The following is an 18,678-nucleotide window of genomic DNA, read 5'->3' as shown; positions in this document are numbered from 1 at the left end:
ATCAGACCCGGAGGATATCAAAAAATATTCGCCCCAAGCTACCACCACATTTCTTAATTTTAAAATAAAGAAGTAAACAGAGAGGTTGTGAGTAAAACTACTGAACTTGATACATTTTTCAAACTAAACTTAGCAGAAGCTTGCTGAGTTTCCCTTCTTTTGGAGATGATGAAATTTAAAAGGATGGAATTAATAGGTGGACATGAAGTGGTGATAAGAAAAGTGTCCAAATAATTAAAGAATAATTAAACATTAAATGGAAGATAAAGCATTACCAGCTCAGACCATTTTAGGAGGAATACTTCACAGATTAATTGGAAATGGGAAATGTCAAATAAATAAATTTGGGTGTTGATCTAGATGTCAGCAGCAATGAAAATGTTGAGGAAAGCCTTTTTTCAACAGTCACAAAGACTGAATTAAATAACTTACACGTGGGTGAGTGCAATGACAGCAATCCCCCAGTTTGAGGTTTGTGAGCCCAGTAATAAAATATGGTTAAAAATATTCAGGGAAAGCCACAAGTAGGGAAAGTGAGACAGGTGAGAGCAGAATCAAAAACAGTTTTCCCTTTCCTCCCAGCATGCTTGCAGCTCAGACAACACTTCTGCACTCCCAGCAAAATGGATTTTACTCCCCAGCCCAAAAAAATCCCTTCAGAGGGGTGTGACAGAGCATCCCCCCGGGCTCAGTGGCCATCAGACCTGGCCATCAGGTCAGGCAACTCAGATGCAGCCTAATGGACCTGTGGTTCCTCATCCTTCCTGACTTTCTTCTGCTTGGTTTGGAGTTAACAGTTACGGTTCCGGAGAAGAAAACATCATGTTTTAGCAATGAGGTCCCCAGCGAGGCTGTTTAAAAATTAATTAGTGCCGTGCAAAGTATTAGCCACGAACAGTAATTTCAGCTTTTGTACCTTCTTCATTGCCTTCTACACGGTTGTTACTCCAGCTTTTCCATGGTCCTCCCAGCCAACCAGGACCTGCACAGAGCATACCAAGGAAATTATTGGCTGTGTCTCCTGGAAATACCCAGTTCAACAGCAAACACACACCCCAACGTGATCCCTCTGAAGCTTTTAAATAAATTAGGGTCATCTTTGCTGAGTGGCTGGAAGGTTGGGAGCCTGCTCTGCTCACAGAGGTGCCCATCATCCCAAACCAGTCCCTGAGCAACGTGGGTGTTGTGGTGTGGAGGAGGTTGTGGAGGTTGTGGAGATCACCCAGACCTGGAGATGGAGAACCTTCCAGGATGGAGTTCTGCCAACCCCAGATGTATCTGCCAGCCCCAAAGTTGAAGATTTTCCTCCAAACACAAGGAAGGAGATCCTCATATCCAAAAAATGGAGATATGCTCCCAACTCTGAAGGTGAAGATGCTCAGGGATGGAGCTCCACAAAACACAAGGAAGAATCCACCTAACCCCAAGGCTGGGAATTCCCTCAACCTCAAGGAAAGGGATCTCCCAACCCTGCAGATGGAGATCTCCAAAACCCAAGGATAGAGACCCACAAACTTCAAGGAGTGAGCTCCCCTGAGAATGGGGATCCAGCAACCGTGACAATGCAGAGCCTCAGAACCCAAGGACCTTCACAACCCTGAGGACAGAGATCCTGCAGACCCTGAGGTTGGGGATCCCCCATCCAAGAATGGAGACAGAAATCCCCTCCTGGACAAAGACCCCCAAACCTGAGGATGCAAACCCCATTTTCCCCAATCCCATGGAGGACAATCACCCCCTGGGACATCAGTGGCTGAAACCTTCACCCCACACAGGACAGAGCAGAACGTGGGGTGCAAACCTAAGGATGCAAACCCCATTTCCCGGAATCCTATGGAGGGCAATTACTCCCTGGGACACGAGTGGCTGAAATCTTCACCCCACACTGCACGGAGCAAACCTAAGGATGCAAACCCCATTTCCCCCAATCCCGCAGAGGGCAATCACCCCCTGGGACATCAGTGGCTGAAATCTTCACCCCACACAGGATGGAGCAGAACCTGGGGTGCAAACCCCATTTCCCCCACTCCCACAGAGGGCAATCACCCCCTGGGACATCAGTGGCTGAAATCTTCACCCCACACAGGACGGAGCAGAACCTGGGATGCAAACCCCATTTCCCCCAATCCCATGGAGGGCAATCACCCCCTGAGACATCAGTGGCTGAAATCTTCACCCCACACAGGACGGAGCAGAACCTGGGGTGCAAACCCCATTTCCCCCAATCCCACGGAGGGCAATCACCCCCTGAGACATCAGTGGCTGAAATCTTCACCCCACACAGGATGGAGCAAACCTAAGGATGCAAACCCCATTTCCCCCAATCCCACAGAGGGCAATCACCCCCTGAGACATCAGTGGCTGAAATCTTCACCCCACACAGGACGGAGCAGAAGCTGCGGTGCAAACCCCATTTTCCCCAATCCCATGGAGGGCAATCACCCCCTGAGACATCAGTGGCTGAAATCTTCACCCCAAACTGCACGGAGCAAACCTGAGGATGCAAATCCCATTTCCCCCAATCCCATGGAGGGCAATCACCCCCTGAGACATCAGTGGCTGAAATCTTCACCCCACACTGCACGAACAGAACCAGGGATCACCACCCTGGTCTGGTAATGGCCACCCCACAAAGTGCAACCCCAAATGAGCCAACATTATGCTGCTTTGGCAGTGAGAGAGGCAGCAGGGACCAAGGAACCTCGCTGCGTGCACTGCCTTCAGGTGGATTGTGGAGCTGAGGGGAAATTCGCTGGGACATCTGGAATATATTCATTTTATGGCATGTTTCATATCACAGACAGGTACTTTGAAGCAGTTAAGTAGTAGCAGGGCAGCACGTCCCCATGGGTGGGCTGTGGTTTGTGCTTTCAGCCCGAGCTGCACCAGCATGACAAAGGGGCTGGGGAGACAGAGCTGACGTTTTCCAAACACAGCTTGGTGCCTCTGGGGGCAAATCCAGCAAGAAATTAAAACCCAAAAGGCCAAAAAAAAAAAAAAAGAATAAAAAGAAAAAAAGAAAGAAAACAACCCCCACGTCTAAGTGATGCTGATCCCCGCATCAGGCTATTAACAGGCCCATCACAAATTGTAAATGACTCAGATAAATTAAATGGCTTAGCAACTGTGAGGAAAGGCCCTTCTGAAGATTCATTTGTTTTGCGGAAAAGAAATTATTGGGGAATTTTAAATCTTTTCCAGCAGCTTGACACAGGCACCCTGTCAAGCCCACATATTGCTGCTCATGCAGCCCTGGGAGCCAGTCAGCTCTGAGAGAACTGAGAGAATCAGAGAATCCCAGAATGGTTTGGGTTGGAAGGGATCTTAAAGATTCTTCCAATTCCCTGTGATTGGCAAAGACACCTTCCACTGTCTCAGGTGCTCCAAGCCCTGTCCAGCCTGGCCTTGGGCACTGCCAGGGATGGGGCAGCTCTGTGCCAGGGTCTCAGCACCCTCACAGGGAACAATTTCTTTCTGATATCTAAACCTCCCCTCCTTCAGTTCAGTGCCACTGAAGTGCTCTGTGAGCCTCCACTCCAAGCAGGGGGACACAGGAATGGTCCTGCAGGGGAGCCACTAACGAGGCTGCACCTCCTCCTAGAAAAACTATTCAAAGCCTTGGCCAATGAGGTCTGAAAATGGGATGATTTGGCCCAAAACATCTCCATGCAGAGGGGAAGCTGGCAAATGAGCTGAAATTTAAAATAAAAAGGGGGGACAGTAACACGGGGCAAGTGTTAGGGTTGCAACCCTGAGTGCAGGGAGGTGCAGTGATGCCAAAACCTGCAGTGATCTCCCAGGCCCAGTGAGCTGCAGTGATTTACCCCCCAAAGCAGGGAGCCACTGCTTTCCTCCCGTGCTAATTCATGAAATTCATGCATTAAACCCACCTGACTTCAGAGGCAAAGCCCAACTCCCCATTCACAGCCCTTATAGCTCATGCAAAATTCAGGGGTTGTTCACCTTCAGACGCTATTTCGCCAGCAGCAGCAACTCAAAACCCCTTTTAGTGGAAGTTCAGAGGTATAAAAGATGCAAAACACCCCTAAATTATTCACATGGTGTTTCAATCAAAGCCACACTATGGGGTAAAGAGAAGGATCTGGTGACCCTGGGGATGGCTCCCCATCTCTGTCTGGATGGGAAAACCCTTCTTGTATTTATTGGGGAGAAGTAATGGGGGAGACAATAAAATAAAAGGGTTTTCTGCGTCCAGAAAGGGCTGGAGAGTGAGGAATGCAAGGAGCATCCATTTTTCAGGTGCATCCAACCAGAGAATCCTGGCTGCATTTGCCCTTTGGCAACACTGAAGCTTTTCCAAACTTTTATAGCACCAGAGGAGTAAAATTCCAGTGGGGCATGGGAAGAGAAATTGCAAACCAAGAAATCCAGCAAGAAAGGACAGAAACAACTAAAATAAAAAAAAAAAATACAAAATTAAAAAATTATTATTTTGTATTTCAAATACAGGAGGTTTTCAGAAAAGGAAAAGCCTTGGAAGATACTTTTTCTTCCATTTTTTCCTCTCTGTTTTGCTTCTTTCTCTTTCATTGAGCATCCAGGTGCGTCTGAGTCAGGATTTCCATTTCCAAAATTTTTGGATTTTTCTTGGGCCAAAACCCCAACAGCCCAATACAAAAAAAAACCAAGCCCAATCCCAAAAGTAGGACACAGAGCCCTGCTCAATCCAGCCTCAGCTTGAGGCTCACTAATTACCCAGTAATAGTATTTATATGCTGCCGGCACACTCGGAAATGCAGCTCCTAATAACCGAGGTCAGCATCAATATTAATGTCCTGCCTTGACTCTCCATACTCAGGGACCAGCAAGAGACAAAAAAACCCATCACAGCAAAGTGAAAAGAGGAGCAGAAAATGAATTTTAGAAGTATTTTTCTGTGTTCAGGCAGGAAGGGAGTGCTTGAGATTAAACAAGGGGAGCAGCCATAAGAGCAAATGTAAGTTCTCATCTCTGAGGCAGAAATCTTCCAGCAGTGCAAAAATTTTTCACCATGCAAACTTCGAATTTCCCCTTAGGTAGGAACAGGCCAGAAAAACTCTTCTCTTGCTGTGATGGGAATAGATGTCTAAAACTCAGGGTCTTCCCCTGACCAGAGTCACTCTAAGACATTCAGATTCAAATATTCACCCCTGCAAAATTTAGTCCTGTTTCGGCTGCTCATGCAAAACCCCAGGCTTTGGGTTGGCTCGGCTGGAAACAACCTCCTGAGAAGCTCTTATTTTCCAGGGATAGTTTGGGAGCATATCCCCCCCAGATCCAATATTCTATTGCATGCAAATGCACACAGAATATTTGCAGAAATTTGGCTACTCAGGGCACAGTGTGGGTTGCACGCATGTCCCAGCACTACTCCATAATTCGATTAAAAACTGTCTTTTCTTAATAATTTCTACGCAGAGCCACTTGTCACACCAGGAGCATTAAGGCAGAGTTTAAATGGAGTTAATAAAGTATTAATAGCCTGCAGTAAGGCTGTGATGGATTTGAGCTGCATGTGATCAGTACCCCTTGGTACAAGTTCTTACTGCCAATGTCCGTGCTCGGAGCACAGCGAAAAAATCAGAGGTGCTCCATGAAAAATGCAGTTCCAGGAAATCAGACATTTCTCTTTCCATTTCTCCATCTCCATTCCCTTTCCATTTCTCCATCTTTCATGGGAATATGCATGTTTGGGGGATTTTTCCCATCAAAATGAAAGAGCAAGCATGGATTTGGCATTTACTCTGTGGAGTGTCAGGTGTGGTATCAACCCACAGTACTGACACATTAATTCATGTTAATTAATACTGCAAGAAAACAAATGGAAGCCATAATGTTCATGCCCAAGAACTCAACATTAAGACATTCCTGGACCATAATTTTGCAATACTTTCTTTGAAGAAAGTATTGCAATTGCATTGAAAGCATTGAAATTGCATTTCTTCCCAATGCAGTTTGAGAATTTCCTTATTTTTAGTCAAATTCCAAGCAAGAAAAATGCAAATTGTGGGAAAATTTTGGAAATAGATGCTCCATTTCCCCCAGAAACTGTGGCTATGAAGCCCTTACTGACACATTTTAAGCTGTTATTAAACAACATTAACAGCAACATTGACCCTTCAGAGAAGACCCAGCTGTGTATTGATGAAGACAACAGCAGCAGGTAACACATCAATTAACCCTTCAAACACCAGCCCTGAGTTAATGATTACAAAGCAATGAGTAAATTGTTGATCCTACAGAGAAGACCCAGCCCTGCATTGATGACTGCACTGTGCAGAAGCAGGACTCAGGCCAACTGCCTAAAGGCTGCCATAAAAATCAAATGCTACTATTAAGTGATTTCAGATATTGAAAGAAATCTCCAGGGACTAATTATAACCTTGTTTGGCAATTTGGGTGGAAAGCACACTCTGCAGTTGTAGCCTTGGCCATCAATTCTGGTCAAACTTGAGATCTTTCTAAAAGAGCCATTGTGTGACCCTGTGGAAATGGCAATTTCTCATATGGAATTTTTCCCAAAGCTTAAATCGCCTCTTTATTCAACATTTCTTAGTTCTAACACGTGGAAAGAGGCTGCGAGGTCTATTCCAGGAGGAGCCGTCTGTGAGGAAATGTCAGAGGGTAAAAACATCTCAGGGAGGAAAAATGAGGATTTCCACTGGAGAAGCACCACCAGAGGACACAAACACAAAACCAGGAAGGGTTTGTTTGGTTTGGTTTCCTTTGTTGGGGTGATGGAAGAAGAACCATGAGAAGGAGCAATGCCTTCTTCTACCTTCTTCTTTTGGGCATTCAGAAATGCTGTTTCTCCAGCCAAAACCCTCACTAGAAGATCCTCTCCACCACTTCCAAGCCAGAGGAGTGAAAGGAGAGCCCCTTCCTCCAACTTTTCCATCAGCATCAGAGAAAATTCACCACACCTTACAAATCCCTCCCTGTCTTCCCCTGAGGATCCTCCAAAATAACCAAAACCCTCTCAAAATCATGACCTGCCAAACAAATAACTGAAATCAAACAAGCAACTGAGTTAATTAATAAATTGGGAGCTGCTAAAACTACAATCCACTCTTCATACCAGACCCAGTGTTCCAAGTCTGCCCCCACTGCTCTCCCATGAAAAGGGAGCTGCAAGGACTGAGAGAAATAAAAGTGATTTGGAGGCTTGCTGCAGCAGGTCACCAGCTTTTGGGCACTCAGAAATGCAGTTTCTCCAACCAAAACCCTCACTAGAAGATCTTCCCCACCACTTCCAAACCAGAGGAGTGAAAGGTCCTCCAACCTTTTCACCAGCATCACAGGAAACACCAAAATCACCACTCCCTGCAAAATCCCTCCCTGTCTTCCCCTGAGAATCCTCCAAAATAACCAAAACCCTCTCAAAATCATGACCTGCCAAACAAATAACTGAAATCAAACAAGCAACAGAGTTAATTAATAAATTGGGAGCTGCTAATACTACAATCCACTCTCCATACCACACACAGTGCTCCAAGTTTGCCCCCACTGCTTTCCCATGAAAAGGGAGCTGCAAGGACTGAGAGAAATAAAAGTGATTTGGAGGCTTGCTGCAGCAGGTCACCAGCTTTTGGGCATTCAGAAATGCTGTTTCTCCAACCAAAACCCTCACTAGAAGATCCTCCCCACCACTTCCAAACCAGAGGAGTGAAAGGAGAGCCCCTTCCTCCAACCTTTCCATCGGCATCACAGGAAACACCAAAATCACCACACCTTACAAATCCCTCCCTGCTTTCCCCTAAGGATCCTTCAAGATGTCCAAAACCTTCTCAAAATCATGACTTGCCAAACACCTAACTGAAATCAAACAAGAAACTGAGTGAATTAATAAATTGGGAGCTGCTGAAACTACAATCCACTCTCCATACCACACACAGTGCTCCAAGTTTGCCCCCACTGCTTTCCCATGAAATGGGAGCTCTAAGGACTGAGAGAAATAAAAGCGATTTGGAGGCTTGCTGCAGCAGGTCACCAGCTTTTGGGCACTCAGAAATGCAGTTTCTCCAACCAAAACCCTCACTAGAAGATCTTCCCCACCACTTCCAAGCCAGAGGAGTGAAAGGTCCTCCAACCTTTTCACCAGCATCACAGGAAACACCAAAATCACCACTCCCTGCAAAATCCCTCCCTGCCTTCTCCTGAGGATCCTCCAAAATATCCAAAACCTTCTCAAAATCATGACCTGCCAAACAAACAACTGAAATCAAACAAGAAACTGAGTGAATTAATAAATTGGGAGCTACTGAAACTACAATCCACTCTCCATACCAGACCCAGCGCTCCAAGTTTGCTTTCCCATGGAATGGGAGCTGCAAGGACTGAGAGAAATAAAAGTGATTTTGAGCCTTGCTGCAGCTTTTCAGCTCTCTCTGAGATATTATTGGCTGATCTCCTACACAGCTGCTCCCTGTTGAATAGGAAAATCCCACCTCCAATGCCATTGGCCATCAACCAATGTGGGAATAAATGCAAGTTTTGGGGGTTTTTTTTCAGTTGATGTGAATTATTTGGGATTTTTTTTTTTTTTTTTTTGGCTAAGGAATACGTGGTGATTTATCCAAAACTGCATTTAGATGGAAAAATCCCCTTTTTGCTGTCTCATCCCTAAGGGGACAGCTGAGGGTGGCCCAGTGCAGTGACCACCACAAGTGGGTCAGGACTATTAAATACCAAAAACCAGGGAGAAATATTTTATTTCTTCAGCAATAAACGCTCCTTTTCCCAAAGTGCTAGTTCAGAATGGAGAAAAACATTCAGTTTTGAAATGCCTCAATGAAATTTAATTTTTGGTTTGAATCAACAGCTTCACTCGGTGCCATTTTAATGCTATTTTATGCTGAAATGTCAATTGGAAACTAACATTTTAAAATGTCAAAACATTTCACGTCTGCAGACGGTGCCGATAGTTTTTGCTTCCATGTGTCCAAACAGAAAATGCTTTTGGAATTTTACCATGGAAAGGAAAAAAAATTAAAATTAAAAAAAATATATACATATATATAAATCAATATTTTGACTTCTTGGAATGAAAACAGAGTTAAAATACAATATTTCCTCTAGGATGCAAACAATATTTTCTGACAAGCTGTAATCACCCAAAAGCAATCTGAGCCAAATACTTGCTACCACAGTCTGTTATAGCTTGATGGCAAGAGAAGAGAAAGGGATTTTTGATATTGTAGCTTCTCTGAACCCTTTTTTGCCAATTATTTCCAGGGTGCAGGAAGCTCCTTCCACCACACAGAACCATTTCCAGTGCACCGATTTTCCTTAATAGTGGGGAAAAAAACCCCTCAAAAAATGATGGTTTTTCTTCTCTAAAAAAAGGAGAAATTGGGACGGATTTGAATTTTGGGGGGGGGTTGAATTTTGGGAGGATTTTCCCTGTATTTTGCACTGATGGCACCAGTTTGGGGGAACTGGGGATGAAATGGAACTGGGAGGTTTTTACTACAGGGCAGAGAACACGTGCACAGGGTGTGGGGGGTTTATCCAATGTAAATGCAATTATCCAGTGATCTAACCTTTCAATTCCTGCCTTGCCCATGCCACACCAAAAAAAACAAATGGAATAAAAATAGGAAAAGAAAGCAAATAGAAGACAAGCAATACAGGGCAGTCATAGTAAAAAAAAAATTAAAAAAAAATAATAAATTTTGCTTATTTTTCGGGTTCCAGGGGCAGGGTGCAGACACACAGAGTTGGGAAATGGGATGAAAATTGGTAGTTTTGGTAGTTTTAATCAGCCAAGTTTCTCATTCCAAACCTCACAGCTCCATCATCCTCGATGGTGCAGCTCAGCCACCCTCCATCACCTTTACATCTCCTCCAAATTTCTATTTTTCTCTTTTTTTTTTCCCAGCCCGGGCTCCAGCCCCGCGCGGGGAATAAGCGCAATTATCTCGTCTCGCCACATTTTTCCAGCTCTGCCTGAGGTTTAATTAAAGCCAAGAGAAAAACACAGAGGAGCAGCACTGGGTTCTGATATCGCCCCACCACATGTGGCAGGGAGAGGGGGGAAAAATGGGGGGGGAAAAAACACATAGAGAAAAAAAAAAATAGGAAAAAAAACCCCATCCCCTTCATCATCGACTTTTTAATTTAGCAAAGCTTCCTGGATATTGCTGCCTTATCACATTTCCTTAAAAAAATTATATATATATATAAATGTAGCTATGCAGGTGTCCATGAATATATGGATATGCACACACCCTAACTCTATAAAAAATATATAAATATAAGTGTAGCCTAATCCCCTGTAATCTCCTTGAATTACACCTCAACCACCCTCCTCACAGGTGACCTTTCCACAAAAGGCTGTTTCTATGCCAACAGCATTGTTTGAGGCAGGCAAGAGAAAAAATACAGCACAATAATCTGTAATTTTTCCTTAATTCAGTGTTTTCACCCACGGTTAGGAGCCAGTTGATGCTAGGAACATCCTGGTCACAGGAAAAAAAATAGTATTAAAAATTAATTAATATCTAGGATTTTAATATGAAGGGAAGAGGGGAGTAACCTTGGCCTAATCTAGATTTTGACTAAATTTCTGGAATTGTTTTTTCAGTGTAATTTCCCTCATTTGGGGCTTTAGGAGCAAAATCCTGCAGTTTTAAAGTCCTTTCCATCTTGAAATCTGCATTTCTCTCTCCTGCTCCATCTCATCTTGCCAACACAATCCACAGGTATCAATTCCTACCAACAAGTCCATTTATGGAAAAGTCACAAAATCTTTTTTTTTTTCCCCCTATTTTTACTGGTTTTTGAGGAATTCCACCAAGTAGTTCATCTCCAGTGGGGAAAAAAAAATAAAATTACCATGCATAACAGATCTGAAAAGCTTGAGAAATTGTTATAACATGAAGCAAGCCAGCAAACATTGTCAGGTAATAAGTGCTTATGAGATTTGACTGAGCAAAAGCAGCTCAATATAAATAATTTCCAAGAGAAAAAGACTCTTTTGGGTCTAGATAATGTTGCTGCATTTTAAATTTGGGATATTTTCCCTCACTTTTTTTCAATTCCTGGAGTTCCAACTCAGCCCATAAAGCTCATCCCAAAGCAGAGAATCTAACAATGATACAGAGAGAGAAAAATGAGATTTTTCCAGCACAAGTTTTGGTGGATTTTGGAGAGCGGCACAAGCACCCATTGACTGTTGAGTTGAAGCATCCCCAAAATTGTATTTTTCTGGTTTGTTGAGAAAGGGACAACCTCCAGAATCCTGCATATTCTTCTTATTGGCTGGTGGGGATTTATTTCTGTGTTTCTTCTGACCCAACCCCAACATCTTCATGGGTCCCAGAGGGAAAACATTTCCCAACAGATCCATCTCACAGGCGCTGAACCAAGAGGATAAAAATACCGGTTGCCATGGGAACATAAACTCTGGAGTTTGAAAATACCAGAATTAAACCTTACACTAATTTCAATCCTTAAATCCCTGGTTTTGCATCTGTGTTTTGGTGGGTTGGAGGGTTTTGGAGCAAAAAAAAAAACGAAATTTCAAACCTCTGCCAGGGTTTAACATCCTTACAGATATTTTCCCACAGCTGGATGCATCCTCAAGCCAGGATCATATCATATCATATCATATCATATCATATCATATCATATCATATCATATCATATCATATCATACCATACCATACCATACCATACCATACCATATCATATCATATCATATCATATCATATCATATCATATCATATCATATCCATGTTATATGTATTATATATATATGTTATATATATTACACCATATATTGGAGCAATATGTATTACTTATATTGCAATAATAGATTATACATTAATCTATTTTATATATTATGATACTTAATGTTATATATATGTTATATATAATATACACGTTATATTTTTATATATATGTTATAAATGTTATGTGTTATATATATTACAATATATATTGGAGTAATATGTATTAGTCATATCCCAATAATAGATTATGCATTAATCTATTTTATATTATGTGATACTTAATGTTATATATATGTTATATATAATATACATGTTATATTTGTTCTATATATGCTATGTTATATATTATATATATTACATAATATATTGTAGTAATACGTATCACTTATATCCCAACAATAGATTATACATTAATCTATTTATAAATTTTTAAATTTAAATGCAGAGTTAATTTTAAGATAGAAATTATTTTCTAATAACAATTCTATAATTTAATAAGATACATTATTCTCTAATTCAATAATCTAAGTGACTTTTTATAAATTAAAAACAAGGATTAGTCCTGGCTTGTGGAATCACCTCTCACCACCCAGCCTTGGAATCTTCCCCGTGGATAATTCCAGGAATCAGGGCAAGGAGTTGATCACCCAGGGCCAATTGATACAAAATTCATTTCTGCATCCTTCTTTTTTTTAAAAAAAGCTTCTGAGATTAATTTTACTTGCTCAAAATACACTGCAATCCATTAGTAATACTACTACTACTACTACTACTAATAATAATAATAATAATAATAATAGTAATAATAGTTAAAAGGCCCAGAGCTAATGATGCTCAGCCAGAGAATCCCCAGTTCAGTGGCAGCAAAAGCTTCAAAAAGGTTTAATGCAACTTTTGGAGTTGGTGTTGAGTGAAATTGCTCAGCCCAAACAGGGAAAAGCCACACTCAAAGGAAAATAAAGAATGTTTTACTCATTAATAAGGAGTAAATTTGGGATCAGCAGCACAGGGAATGTTCAGCTAGGCAAAGCTGAGTGATAATAAAAGGATCATGAGTGAGAAGGGGACATCAATATTCCTCATCACAAAGGAAGATTCCAATCATTAAACTTGAGTTTCCAAAGGAAAAATGGAAGAGGGAATCCCCTCCCAGTACCAGAAAAACACAGAGTTACTGCAACTAATTAGCTGGCAACAACAATAAAATTACTTTTTGCCAGCATCAGAGGAGTGCTGAGGGCTGGAAGGGTTTCCATGGGGGGCTGTGGCTTTGTTGGATGTTTTTCCAACGCTGTCCCAAGCGTTTGGAGCTTTGGAAGAGCTGAATCAGTTCCACCTCAACCAGTTTAACAAGGGTTAAGTTTCCTTAAAACACAATTCAGGCTGATGCTTTGGACTCCCCTCAGTCCCAGCTGCAAAACTTCAGGTGACAGAGACAACGTGGCACCCTGGTGCTGCCACAAATAACAATTTCCACTGTCTTTTCTCCCAAAACAGCAGGGATGCTGCATAATTTCATTTCTCTAGAGGACCAAGCCACAATCCTGCTGCATTTTGAGGAAAATCTCCGTTTTGGGGCGTTGTGGATGTTAGTGGGACACTCCATGGGGTGGAGAAGGAACCGCGGGGATTTACTTACCCAGGTGACGCTTTCCTGTGGCAGCAATATCCCCCAAACCCCAAAAACTGGGGAAAAAACAAGCCTGTGGGCCCAAAAAGGGAGTTTTTCACCTCGAATTCCTAGCTGGGAGTGGAGGCCTGGCTGCTTGCATGCCTCCACATTAAAAAAAAAAAAAAAAAAAAAGCTAAAAAGCGTGAAAAAGCGAAAAGGAAAGAAAAGCAAGAAAAAGCGGAGGAAAAGCAAAACAAAAAAGCGAGGGAAAGGTGTGGGGGCAGAGCAAGGAAAAGCAAGGAATGGTGAAAAAAAAGCAAGCAAAAGGCAAGCTGGTTGGTGCAGTTTGGGAAAAAGAGCAGCTTTCCCATCGCCCCACAATCCCTCGCTGGCCCCCAGTGGGCTTGTGCAAACACCATCGGAGCGGCCGCGCTGGCCACGCTCCTGGGGCTGGGATTTTAAATAAATACAAGAAACAGCAGCAGCCAGGGCAGGGGGAGAGGCTGGACCCCCGTCCCAGCAGGGAATCTGCCTTTGGAGGATGCTCAGAGGTGGATTTGGGGGAATCTGTTTCTCCCACATGTGTGAAAATGTGATTTTCCAGGTAGCACTGGGAGGGTAAACTTGATTTTCAAAGGCAAAGGGAGTGAATGGATTGCCTATGGTATATATTTGTACATTCAGAATTAATTTGGGGGGTTTTGTGCCAAATTAGGCAGAAATTCAAGGGATGATTATGGCAGAGGGGGAGGCCACCACATCACATAATGCCACTGTGTATCTTATATGTTTTGTATCTTATATTATATGTTTTATATCATTATGTTTTATGTTACAGATTACATTTATAGAAGTTCAGATGTTGTCTAGCATTATGTATTATAAATGTTATATATTTGTTATATAGAATATACATATTTGTTATATATATATGTTATAAATGTTATATGTCATATATATTACATAATATATTGGAGTCATGTATTACTTATATTCCAATAACAGATTATGCATTAATCTATTTTATATCCTATAATACTTAATGTTATATATAAGTTATATATCATATACATGTTATATGTATTATATATATGTTGTATGTTATATATATTACACCATATATTGGAGCAATATGTATTACTTATATTGCAATAATAGATTATACATTAATCTATTTTATATATTATGATACTTAATGTTATATATATGTTATATATAATATACACGTTATATTTTTTATATATATGTTATAAATGTTATGTGTTATATATATTATATAATATATTGGAGTAATATGTATTAGTCATATCCTAATAATAGATTATGCATTAATCTATTTTATATTATATGATACTTAATGTTATATATATGTTATATATAATATACATGTTATATTGTTATATATATGCTATGTTATATATTGTATATATTACATAATATATTCTAGTAATACGTATCACTTATATCCCAACAATAGATTATACATTAACCTATTTTATATCATACCCTATTTAATGTTATATATATGTTATATATAATATACATGTTATATGTGTTATATATATGTTATGTGTTATGTATCACATATATTACATAATATATTGGAATAGTATGTATTAATTATATTCCAATAATAGATTATACACTAATCTATTTTATATCATACAATACTTAATATTATATATAACATGTTTGTTATATGTGTTATATATATATTATAAATTTTATATATATTACATATTATATTGGAGTAATATGTATTACTCATATCCCAACAATAGATTATACATTAATCTATTTTATATCATACAGTATTTATTATAAAATATAGGAACAATAAATTATTTAGTCTCTACTACTTCCTTACACGGTTACATATCTATGATATATAGGTATCCTTTCCTTATGGTTATATATCTATGATGTGATGGGAATAACATATATTATGTATTATTTTAATGTCTATTATCTATCATTGCCATATTTTATTTGTCTGATGTGAGATGTATAAATAGATGGATTTATCTGCGTGTGAGCTTCAGGATTTTCTTGGGTATTTAGTGGGGAAAATGTCTTTTCCCAGAGGTACCTGCTGGGCCTGGGACCACTGGAAAATCACTGCAGAGCACAGATTTGGGGGGATGTGGCCCTTGCACACCTGGCAAGGGAATATGCTGACAGCTGTTTGCAAACCCTGGCACTGAACCCACCTCTCTCCCCCTGCAAAACTCCATTGCATCGTTTCAGGGATGCTTTCAGTCCCCCAAAAAATCAGAAAAAAAAAAAAAATCCCCTTATTGAGCATCAACCTGCAAAAAGGAGCTGAAATTTGGTGCCTTTCCCCATCCCAAATTCTTACCTGGACCTGGTTTTCAGCCCACCCCAGCTAAAAAAGAAGTCAATAAAGGGAAGATGAAATGCTATTTATTAGGATTGATAACAATCATTAAAACTGGCTGGGTAGGAAAGCACGATTCTGCTCCAGAGAAGGAAGAGGGGAAAATGCAAATTCTGCATGAAAAGAAGATATTTCCCTAATCGCCCCAATCAAACGCTGGTGCAATTATCTGTGGCCAACCCAACGGGTTAAAATTATCCTCTTCATCTCCGGACACAGTGAGGAGCCGAAAAAATGTTTCATTTTAATAAAAATGAAATCTGGACCCTGCAGAAAGCAGCTTCGCTAATGACGTGTTTACACAAAAAAAGACAATTTCTATTTAATGGTGATTACTAGAGAGAAGAAATTAAACTTCCCAGAGTCTATGGGTTAGGGATAATGGGAAGAAAGTTATTGAGGGTGTGTAAATCAGGAGAGCTGGATGTGGGAATGGCCATGTGTGTGTGGACAGCTCAGTGCACACAGCTCTGCTTCCCTGGGTCTTAGTGGGCAAAAAGAGATGTTTTGCTATGCAGATTTATGTGGCTGTGTGTGTTTGCATATATTCAAATTTATTGCATTGCAAACGTGCAACAACACGGGGAAAACTGGGAGGTGTGCACCTGGAAATGCACATGGAAATGGGCACACACCCGTGCAGACACGGCCTGGGGGCAAAGCACAGCTGGGAGCAGCCCAGTGCACGTGGCAGCACCCACAGAAATGCAACACCACCCCAGGAACACGCACAGGAAAATGCAAACATGCATGGGACACATGTGCAAACACACATGCAGATCTGCAAATGCACACAGACACACCAACAACCACAGGGCAAAATGCATCCCTGCTGCACCCCCAGCTGTGCACTCCTGGGATCCCATTCTGAGTTTAAAAAGCGCAAAATAGGGTTTGATCATAAAACCGTGCCAAAATTTCAGGTTTGGCTCCCCAGGTGAGCAGCGCAGATCCTTCCTATTCACTCCACTTATTTAATTAATTTTTAATTATGGCTCTCCTTTGAAATTCTTTTTTCAGGAGAAAAAAATGACGAATTTCTTTCCGGAGAAGCCAAGACAAGATCTTTTCACACCCATCTCCCGCCTAGGATGAATTAAGTTTTGGGGTTCCTCTTTGTGCCAGAGCCATTTCCATCCCGCGCCGACCTGTGCAAACCCATCCCGGGGCAAAACCACTCCAACATCAGCCTTTAATGTCTGCTCCTTCCTAGAGCAGAGCAAACATCTGCAGAACAAGCCCAGATGTGAGTGGTGCTCCCCCCCTCCTTGAGGAATTTCAGCTCCAAGGCACATAATAAGGCAACGTCTGGGATGGTTTAATAATAGTAAAATGAGAATGGCTCCCGAAGCAGAGTGAAGGGCACACTCGCGAGGAGCTTTGCAAAACAAAAACCAGCCCCGAGCTGGAGTCTCTGGGGAACACTTGGATCAGAGGAACAGTAAACAACGCACAGAAATGCAACTTAATTATCTTTACAGCCCGACTATGCACCCGGCTGCCGCAGCTCTGCACGGAGGTGGGAGCAGAGAGGTGCCGGCGTCCCCACGCTGGAGCTGCAGCATCCCCAAAAAGCCAGGAAAAAAGGCTCCTCCTGCAAAGTTCTGCTTGAATTTTCACTCAAGAGATGAAAACAACAGGGTTGATGTGGGATTGGGAATGCTCAGTCTGAATTCTTACTCAGCTTGGTAATTTTGGGCTCTCGTTTTTTTAAGGAAAACAAATTCTTGGCTTGACCTTGTGAGGTCTCGCTGCATGCATGACCACCGTGCCCCCTGCATTAACAGCAGCTGGAGAACTGCTACCCCTCTCTCACCAGGACGCTCTTCCACAAAAACTGCTGCAAAAAATGGGAATGGGCAGGAAAAAATGCCCATTTTTATATATATTTACACTTATAACCTGGAAATTGTGCTAATTTAAACAGAGGATGCTGATGAGAAGTGATGTTTGAAATCAAAGTGTGGGAATGGTATCAAACCAGGGATGGTGGAAAGGACCAAACCAAGGATGCTGAGCAGGATTAGCTCAAGGATACACGAATCAATCCATGGATGTTGGTTCTTATCAAAGTAAAACTTCCAGCTAAATACAAAATGAGGATGCCCACAAGGGCCAAAGGTAAGACCACACCTGCAGATCAGGTTCAAGAACATCCAAGAACATTCAATGCACCCATTATGCAACCTGAAGGTGCATGAATCCATGGAACCTGGAAAGATGCACCCACTGGATGCATTTCCTCAGGGAAATGGCAGAGAAAGTGGTCGAGCCACTCTCCATCATATTTGAGAAGTGGCAGTCTGCACTGAATGGAAAAACCAGAGGAGAAAGGGAAATAGAAGCAGAGAAGCCCCTGGGGTGCAGGTGGGGGAGAGCTGGACAGGCCCTGGCCCAGAACCCCCCTGTGCTGGGCTGACCCCCAGCCTGGGCAGCAGGGCAGGGGGGGATTCTGCCCCTCTGCCCCCCAGGTGAGACCCCACCTGCAGAGCTGCCCCCAGCTCGGGGCTCCCAGCACAGGGAGGAGCTGGAGCTGCTGGAGGAGCCCAGAGGAGGCCACGGAGATGCTGCAAGGAATGGAGCCCCTCTGCTCTGGAGCCAGCCTGGGAGAGATAGGAGTGGTTATCTGGAGAGGAGAAGGCTCCAGGGAGAGCTCAGAGCCCCTTGCAGGGCCTGAAGGGGCTCCAGGAGACAAGGGATGGAGGGACAGACACAGAGAATGTCTTCCCACTGCCAGACATTAGAGTTAGATGGGATATTGGGAATTGGGAATTGTTCCCTGGGAGGGCGGGCAGGCCCTGGCACAGGTGCCCAGAGCAGCTGTGGCTGCCCCTGGATCCCTGGCAGTGCCCAAGGCCAGGCTGGGCAGGGTTTGGACAGCCTGGGACAGTGGGAGGGGTCCCTGCCATGGCAGGGAGGTGAAACTGGATGGA

The 18,678-nt window shown here is 42.3% G+C and overlaps 1 protein-coding gene across 3 annotated transcripts in view; it reads right to left on the bottom strand.

Annotated features, from left to right (window-relative positions):
- The window catches only part of PKNOX2 (PBX/knotted 1 homeobox 2), a 107,576-nt gene that overhangs the window by 50,220 nt on the left and 38,678 nt on the right, over positions 1-18,678 (bottom strand). For 2 of the 3 annotated variants that reach the window (XM_058041162.1, XM_058041161.1), the window contains exon 2: positions 917-982. The exons of the other annotated variant lie outside the window; for it this stretch is intronic. The gene's annotated coding sequence lies outside the window, so the exon portion shown is untranslated. The remainder of the gene's footprint in view (positions 1-916; positions 983-18,678) is intronic. 3 annotated transcript variants of the gene reach the window in all.

This window comes from Melospiza georgiana, chromosome 27, assembly GCF_028018845.1.
Source record: "Melospiza georgiana isolate bMelGeo1 chromosome 27, bMelGeo1.pri, whole genome shotgun sequence".
Lineage (NCBI taxonomy): Eukaryota > Metazoa > Chordata > Aves > Passeriformes > Passerellidae > Melospiza > Melospiza georgiana.
This window is presented reverse-complemented; position numbering and strand designations above follow the sequence as displayed.